General features: G+C 48.5%; 1 non-coding gene across 1 annotated transcript; it reads right to left on the bottom strand.

Annotated features, from left to right (window-relative positions):
* Nucleotides 1–8,243: 8,243 nt before the first annotated feature.
* On the bottom strand, nucleotides 8,244–8,350 carry LOC138499022 (U6 spliceosomal RNA). The gene has a single exon (XR_011279078.1). It is a non-coding gene; the product is annotated as a U6 spliceosomal RNA (small nuclear RNA).
* Nucleotides 8,351–9,336: the final 986 nt, after the last annotated feature.

Below are 9,336 nucleotides of genomic sequence, written 5' to 3'. Positions count from 1 at the left end.
ATTGAGGGATGCTGAACTCACACTATACTATGAAAAATGCAATATCAGCAAAGATAAGCTGCGCTTCTATGGAAATATATTCTCTAGCCTGGGACTGTAACCCGACCCGGAGAAAAGACGCACTATCAAGGAGCTGAAGGAGCCTACCTAGGTGGCAGAAGCTAGGTCTTTTTTGGGGATGGCTGGATACTGCTTCTGCTACCTCCCGAGATACGCCATAACGACTGAACCATTGAGGAAACTATTGATTTGATTTGATTTATTTTTTTATAGAGCGTTTTATACCAAGGCGCTGCACAATGGAACAACAAAATACAAGATAACAACATCATATAACAGTGGGAGCAAAATTTACACCATGAATCATTCAATAAAACAGTGGAAAGAGCAATTAACTGAAGGGGGAAGGGGAGTGGGACTAGGGGTGGGGGGGTTTGGAGATGGATTGGGCGAGAGAAAATGGAAGGGAGAGAGAGCAGGAGAGGGGAGAGAGGAGTCAAGGAGGGGGGAGAGGATTCAGGGAGGGGGGAGGGAAGTAGAGAGGGCAGAGGGGGAGTTTTCAAGGAGGAGAATGGAGGAGGAGGGATTTAAGGGAGGTGCGAAATGAGGAGAATGTTGTGGTAGAGCGGATTGTGAGAGGGAGCGAGTTCCAGTGCAGGGGTGCAAGGAGTTGGAAGGAGCGGAAACGGGAGGAAGCGCATGGGGATGGAGGTACAGTGAGAAGGAATTGGTCAGCAGAACGAAGGGAACGGGAGGGGGAGTAGAAGGAGAGAAGGGAGGAGAGATAAGGAGGAGCAAGACCATAGAGGGATTTGAAGACAAGGCAGAGAAAGTAGAATTTTAGCTGTGAGTGGAAAGGTAGCCAGCCAAGGTAAGAGAGCGAGGAAGAGATGGAGTCACGGGAGCTCTATTGCAGAAGGAGAACCCATTCCACTGTTCCCGGGACTGGGACTGTCAGAAAGCATTCAATGGCATAAAAGCAGAACTTGCGAACGCAACACACCTTGCCTAACTTAATCTGGTGTGGCACACTGAAATCGTGGTTGATGCCAGCCTGGTGGGATTGTGAGCCATTCTGGCACAACGTGAAGGAGCAGAGGCACCGGCAAGTTTTGTTGTGGCTTACGTCAGTAGGTCCCGACGGAGAGAGCGTATTCTGTGAATATCATAGAGAAGAAGTTCACCCTCGTGACTGACCACAAAGCCCTCCTCTTGTTGTTTGCAAATCTACAGACCAAGATGCCACCCAGGATCGAGAAATGGAGCATTCGCCTCCAGGAGAAGGACTTTGAGATCATACACAGACCCGGCGGGGAAAACCCAGCAGACTACATCTCGTGACACCCGGCTGTGAATCTACAGTCACCAAGAGAAGGAGACACTGAATAACTCTTCTACGTCACAGCACAGGCCATGCCTCCGGCTCTCACCACAAAAGAACTGGCTCGGGCGTTGCATGCGGACCCGTCCATCAGGTGGGCCAAAGAACTGTCCATCTCCAACAAGTGGAGAGACTACAGGAGATTCTTTCACCAACATGGGGTGCTAACAGATGGGAGATGGAGCGCTTGGCAAAGATTTGCATGGAACTAGCTGTGTCAGAACAGGGGATTCTCCTAAGAGAATGCTGCATTGTCATACCATCGTCCCTGAGAAGGGGGCTGGTGTTGCTTGCTCATGAAGGACTTTTATGGGCCACTAGAGACAGGAGACCGCCTATTGGTAATTGTAGATGAGTTCTGGAGATTCCTATTCATAAAGAAGACAGCATCCTCGGGAGGATAGCTCAGGGGCCGCGTGCTCTTCTTGGAAGAAAGATGACACGGAGCAACACAGGTTCGATCCCCGGGTCCGCGCTTAGAAACCTCTCGGTATTAAGCACTTTATAAATAACCTATCATATCATATCATCCACCCGTGTAGTGGGAATAATCGATGAAGTCTTCAGCGAATGGGGAATTCCTACCACTGTAAAGACAGACAATGGGCCGCCATTCAATGGCCATGAGTTCCATAGATTCGCGAAGCACCTGGGGTTCACACACCAGAAGATAACCCTATTATGGCCCCAGGCAAATGGCATGGTGGAACAGTTCATGGCATCCATAAAAAGGACAATTCAAAAGCGAAAATTGAGGATATGCCAATCCAGCAGGACCTGTGCCGAATGCTGCGCCACTACAGAATTACACTGCACACAGTGACGGGAGTGCCACCCGGTGACCTGATGAGAGCCTACCACGCCAAGACCTGTCTCCCCCGCAGAGAAGAGAGGCCGATGTGTCAGCCAAAAGAAACAGACAACCTAGAGGTGGATGTGAGAGAGTGATATGCCAGAGTAAATGAGGAGTTAACCAAAGAAAGGAAGGGCTGACTAGGCCCGGAAAGCAAAAGTCAAAGAATTTGAAGAAGGGGATGAAGTGCTCGTGAAACAGCGAATACAAAGAAAAACAGATGCCAGAGATGAAAGCATGCCTTTGAGACTGACCGAAGTAAAAGGAACAATGATCATAGCCAATAACCCACAAAGAGAAGTTACCAGGAATGCATCCTTCTTCAAGCACCTCACATTCGATGAGGACCTGGTCGAAGGCACCACCCAAGAAAAGGGACAGAGGATGCAAGGAATAGAAGAAACTGAAGGAGGAGAAGTACAGCGTGATCAGACAGAAACAAGAGATGGAGCAGAGCCAGGAGATCGGCCCTGTCAGACCATCAAACGACTGATCTGTCTTATTGAGGAGATATGATATGGACGTAAGGCGGTGTGTGAGGGGGAGTTGTTGTGAAGGGAAATAGAGTGGTGCCTTTAAGAGGGACCTTGTATGAGGAGGAAGAGGAGGAGCCTTGGCGGAGGACGGGGCAGTTTAATAAATGATTAAGTGAATCAGCACGATCCTGTGTGTCTTCCTTATTCCATTTACTTAACAAAGCAAAGATAACATTGTGTAGCGGGATAGGACACTACCTCCCCACTACCTTTCTATTTCGTCTTTTCCTGTGTTCTCCGCCCCTCCCCTGTGGATATAATTGCAACCTGCCAAGCTCTAGCTCCCTGGAACCCTCATCAGGTCACTGCTCTCGGGATCCCTGATTACACGGGCCAGCCAGATCGTTGCTGTGATCACACAGCGTTGCCACAAACAGTGCCGTGATCCAGTGGCGTAACACAAGATGTGGGTGCCCCCCTGCGAGCCATGCTGAGGGGGCCCCCCAACTCAGCAACAAATCAAGGGTCGCACCATACTCTGGGCCAGCCTAGATTATCACACTTGCGCAATACGCACAAACGTTCTGCTGAACGGATGTGCCGCACACTGCACTAGGAGAAAGATACACATATGTGTTTTAATATAACATACAGCACACTGTCTGAGAACAATTGGCTAAAAAGCCAGAGTGTTTGCAATTGTTTTGTAGGGTAACACCAATCCAATAGATGCAAGTCACCAACAGAGCACAGGAACATTAAAGCTTTGCTATTAAAAATGCCATGCCACAATGAAAACATGTCCAACTGGCTGCACAAGGTAGACCAGTGTCGACATGTAATAACAATATACTAAAGCTTACCAGGCCACATTTAGACATATCTAGACTGGTTGCACCAAAATGGCAGTCGAAGCAATAACACTCATCAAGAATAGAACACACATTCAAGCATGTGTCTCTGTGGCCTCTAACAACACGGCCAAACTCTTTAAAATCTAAAAAGTACTGGTCAATCCTGTTGAGGTCTTTACATCTCCTGTTCCCTCGCAGGCCCTCTGTATGGCTCTGTCATCTCACTTCTGCACTAAAACTCAGGACATCCTGTCCTCCATCTCCTCTTCCTCTCCCTCTTCCTCTTTCGGCCCCCCTTTGGCCATCTCTACCTCTCTTCCCCCTTTCTCCTCTTTCTCTCTGACAACACCTGACGAGGTTTCTAGACAAGTCCGATCTATGAAAGTGTCATCCAAACAGGTGCTCTCCTGCTCCACCAGAACCATCAAGAACCATATTGACACCCTCGCTCCAGCCCTGACCGGTTTCTGTAATCACTCTTTCCCCTCTCCCGTTAAGCACTCCCTTATGCACCCACTCCTCAAGAAGCTTTCTGCTGATCCTGCCTGCCCGGCAAACTATCGCCCAATCTCCATCACCCCTTTCCTGGGTAAACTGTTGATAAAGCTGGCCATCTCCCAGCTTACTCTCAACACGGAATCTGTTGGTTGTCTCCATGACCATCAGTCTGGCTTCAGTGCCAGAGACACGGAAACTGCTGTCCTGAACACCTGTGAAGTTCTGCTCTCTAACCTTGATTCCAGCATTCCTTCTGTCCTCATTCTCCTTGATCTTTCCTGTGCTTTCGACACGGTCAACCATGCCATCCTGATCAATCCTGATTAATTGACTCCATGAGAACCTGGGCATCACGGATCAGGCCCTTGAGTGGCTGACCTCCTTCCTCTTGGACTGCCCCTCCCAGGACCAACTTGGTCCCTTTCTCCCCGCTCCATCCTCTCACTCTGGATTTTCAACCTCTATGTGGCCACCTGATCTCTACATTCTCCTCTAACCTTCAGTGTTATGTGGATGACACTCCGCTTTCCTTCAGGCTCCCCTCAGACTCCTCTCATCTTTCGTTCATTCCCGACTGTCTATCCGCGATTCAGGATTGGTGTGCCTCCAACTATCTCTGCCTTAATGTCAGTAAGATGGAGATCCTTCTCATTTGGACTCCTGCCCCTGCTTTCCCTCTCTCCTTCTCTGACCGCCCACCTTGGGCCCTCTTCCTTCGCCTTCCTGTGAGGCAAACAACACTGGTGTCATCTTTGACTCCACTCTCTTGCTCTCTTCACATCTCAGAGGTTGCCAAGAAGTCCCACTACCAGCTGCTCCTCCTCAAAGGGACTCTTCCCTTTCTCACTTTCCCCCAGAAGCTCACTGTCTGCAGAGTCCTGCTTCTCTCTAGGCTGGACTACTGCAACAGCCTCTTTCTCAATCTGCCTTCCTCTACTATCCAGCCCCTGCAACTAATCCAGAAAAGGACTGCAAGACTTATCCTTGTCCTCAAGCACAGGGATCATATCTATCCAGCCCTGAAATCTCTCCTCTGGCTCCCAGTTGCTGCAAGTATCAAGTTCAAGACCCTTTGCATTGTCCACAAGGCTTTCTGGGCCCGGGGCCCACACTACATCCAACGCTCTCTTCCAAAATATCTTCCTTCTCAAGCCCTTCGCTCAGCTACCTACAACTCTCAAAGGGTTAGCCGCTTCTCCAGGAAGAGAGTGGGGGTAGATTTCTCTCCTCTACAGGTGCCTCCCTCTGTAATAGCCTCCCTGCCCCTCTCAAGCTTTAGCAGACCACCTGAAGTTCTGGAAGCAGCTCAAAACATTCCTCTTCTCCTCTGCTTTCTCTCTCTCTCCCTCTTCTGCTGGCCAACCTGACCTACCTGTCTGCTGTACCGACTGGTTGCTTGGCTACCCTCAGAGTCTCACTGAGTCGAGACTCTTTCTTGATCAGTCACCCTTGCACTGCCTCTGGTCCTACCATGCACTTAGGGGCTGTAAATGTAACCTTACAGTCCCTTGTTCTCCTTGCACTACCCAGAGCTGTGCTGCCCTGACAGCACTTACTCGGAGCATTTCTGCCCTGTTTTTCCCCTCCCCTCTCACTTGCACTTCCCCCGTCCCTTTCCCCTTGCGCTTCTTGTTATCGCACTTGCACGATCTGAATGACACAAGGCCTAGTAAGATCGTTTGTCTTGTCCTCCCTCTTTCTTCCATCCCTTGTCTTGTCGCGCCTAGGAACACTTGTGTGCAGGTGCGTTATAAATGACTTATATCATATCATTTGATCACAGATGCCCAGAAAAATATCCAATGCTGCAGTAAGAAATGGCTGACTGGCAGCACCCAAATGGCAGTCGTGCCAGGTAATTCACTTAGCAGGACTGCTTTATCATAAATGCCCCATTAAAAAAAAGTCATACCAAACTGAGGAATGACTAGACTGGCTGCACCAAAATGCCTGTCTAGCCACTAATACCAGATATCATGCCTGCTTAGCCTGGACATGGACAGCCATTATAATTTGTCGTATAATCCTGCCCCCACACATCTCCTCCCCTCTCCCTCCCACCCCAACCTCCAAAATCAGCTCCTTGGCCCAGAATTAACTCCACGTCCCTCTTCCTTGCCCCAGAGCTTACAGTTGAGGCTCCTTGCCTCATAGGTAAGTACAGGGATGAGGAAGAGTGGGACTAGGAGTAATGAAGATTACAGGTAGCTAAATCAAGCATTACTTCCATGTACCTCTACCTCATCCCAGTACTTGTATATGAGGCAGAGTGCCTTATACACAAGTATTGTCTCAAACACACTGGGACGAGGAAGAATAGGGCTAGGAGTAATGAAGATTACCAATAAGTAATCCAGGCTTTAAACACAAGTATTGGTGCAACACCATTGAGTTGACTTGGATTCAACACTCCCCACCACCCCCTGAAATGTTGGGCTATGTTGACCAGACCTGGCTGACCTTCAGAGCAGTTGCCAGACAGAAAAGGACACAGATGTTAAACGGCACCTGGGTTTCTCTGTTAACAAGAACCCACCAATTACTAACATAAAGCAATTCACTGTTAGTACCTGCATTCAAATGCTAAATTTTTTAGGCAATTGAAATCGTGATGTGGGTTTAATACTTGCATGACAGGGGGGTGATTGGAAAGGTAGAGAGGGAACAGGGGACCACTCATTCTCACAGCAGTCCATAGGTGGGTGCTTTAAACCCTAAAGGAGAGAGTTTACTGCTTGTAACATTTTAGCTGCACTAGAATAGTCTCATAAAAATGCATAAAGAAATTAGATGACCCAAACAAATAAGTGTGCCCCTTCCCCAACGGCCATGAAGTTGGCACCCCTCCCAACATTTGAAGGCTTAGCCCCCGAAATGTAGGTTTTGGTGCGCCCCTGAACGCAAGCACACACACCATATACACACACGCACACACAGCCATCCATACATTTAAGTGTGCATTCTTTCACAATACTGGCACACCCAGGCAGCCATCCATACATTTAAGTGTGCCCCCTTTCACCATACAGGAACACCCAGGCAGCCACCCATAAAATTACGTGTGCACCCTTTCACCATACAGGCACACACACCCAGGCACCCACCCATACATTTAAGTGTGCACCCTTTTACCATACAGACACACCCAGGCAGCCACCCGTATATTAAAGTGTGCACCCTTTCACCATACACTCGCACACGCACACATCATGGGGTTGAGGGGAGCCCTAACACTTAAAAAAGAAATTTGGCCTCATTACAACTATGCCGGACTGTAAACAACGGTGCTGGTAAGCTCACCGGCACTGTTGTTTCCGGTCCGGCATATTACAGTTCTGCGGGCGGTTGCCGTCCTGCCCGGCAGGTCAGACCTGCCGGGCAGAACGGCACCCACCCGCATAGTTTTCACGGAAGAACCGGCACCGTTATTAACGGTGCCGGTGCTTCTATGGTCCCCAGTCCCATAGAGTCCGATAGGACTTTATGGAAATGGGGACTTACCATTTGCCGGCGCCTGACTTCCCAGACCGCCTCGGTTGTAATCCCCCGGTGTTACCAGGAAGTCGGGTGCCGGTAAATCATTACGGGTCTGGCGGCAACCTGCTGGTAGCAATGGCACGGTTGCCGCCAAACCCGTAATGAGGCCCATCATTTCTTTTTGAAGTCACTCTGACTTCATAAAGAAATTATTTCTGTTACAGAAATAATTTCTTTATAAATGCAGAGGGAATTAAAAAAATATATATATATATGTTTTCTACAAGTGGGGGCCCCCTCCCAGGACATGTGCAGGCGGGGCCCCCGCACCGGGGGGCTGCGGAGGCCCCTGTTACGCCTGTGCCGTGATCACACAGCGTTACATCATAAATGAGTCGGACACGGATACTTCATACATGTCCACTACTGTCCCAGCGTGCGGAAGAAGATGTAGCTGGCCCGTGCCCCATTGCTAAAGCCCACGCATCCTCTGCTGTAGGCCACAATGAAAGACTTGATAGTTAGTACAGCGCAACATGTGTGGAGGTGCATCCCACATGAGGGGTGCGCTTGCCTCTACTGGCACTCCTGTTTAGCGCCTCTTCAGCTTCAGAAAAACAAGCATAAAAGACTTTAAGTAGAGATACGCAAATGCGGAGTCACACATATATAATAAATGTACACAGTGAAGCATGCACAGGGCGCAAAATATGGAACGCTTCACGAATTTGCGTGTCATCCTTGCGCAGGGGCCATGCTAATCTTCTCTGTATCGTTCCAATTTTAGTATATGTACTGCCGAAGCGAGCACAAACTCCCAGTGAAACGGGCTTCTATATATGGCCCTAATTTTTGATATTCTTAAACTGAGGATGTTTTATTGGGACTATTTGTAGAATTCCGCATAACCTTCGATACATTCCCTTAACTATGCCCTGTTCATGAACTAAAAATTCCTCACCACATGAATCAAAATACGCAGTCTTTCGAAGAAAAACGCCCCATCAGCGTCCACTTTGCGTTGCATGATGGGTATGCAAATCTCCGGCAGCACGTGGCCAGAATGCTGTCGGTGGCCAGTAATCCATTCCAAGTGAACTGGAGCGCCAATTTAACTCACCGTCTGCGCCGCCGCCGACTGTCGTGCTTCTGAAAAATAAAGCGCCTCAAAGCGTTCTTTTCAGTTGTTTTGAAGAAAGTAAAAAAAAAAAAAAAAATTCCACGCGTTTCCTTAGGCGCCTGAAAAGTAGAGGAAAAATGAGAGGAAGCGCCACCTAGTGAAACCAAAGTGAAACGCAGCCAATGAGTGCGTTTCTAAAAATAAAGTTATTGCAGTTTGCACTGAGGGGACATGCTTCTTTCCTCTGCCTCTGTATATGTTGAAGTTGCCCGTTAATTATAGATAAAATCCTCTGCTCTCACAAGTGAGAGGTTTGACAGGCTCTTACTGTAGTGGCCCTTGTCCATCTCAGCCCCGGTTTGAGGGGCCTTACAGCTGCCTTTTGCCTCAACTTCCTCATTTTGGCAGAGCTTAAATCCTCCCAAGCCAGTGGCTGGCTATACCACTGGTGATTCTAGGTCAAAGTTTCGAATGCATAGGATCGAATGACCAAAGGGTTGAATCAAAAGGACCAAAAACCAAAGGGTCACATTTTTAATTTTTTTGTTTTAAATTTTGTTTTTGGGGGGGGGGAGTCCCCCGCTTAACCCCCTTTTTTGTGGTAAAAACCTCTTTTTTTCCAAAACAGAAACCCCCCAAAAAATATATTAAAAAAATTATAATTCGACCCTTTGGTT

Source organism: Ambystoma mexicanum, chromosome 5q, assembly GCF_040938575.1.
Source record: "Ambystoma mexicanum isolate Mex_15411 chromosome 5q, UKY_AmexF1_1, whole genome shotgun sequence".
NCBI classification, from domain to species: Eukaryota; Metazoa; Chordata; class Amphibia; order Caudata; family Ambystomatidae; genus Ambystoma; species Ambystoma mexicanum.
This window is presented reverse-complemented; position numbering and strand designations above follow the sequence as displayed.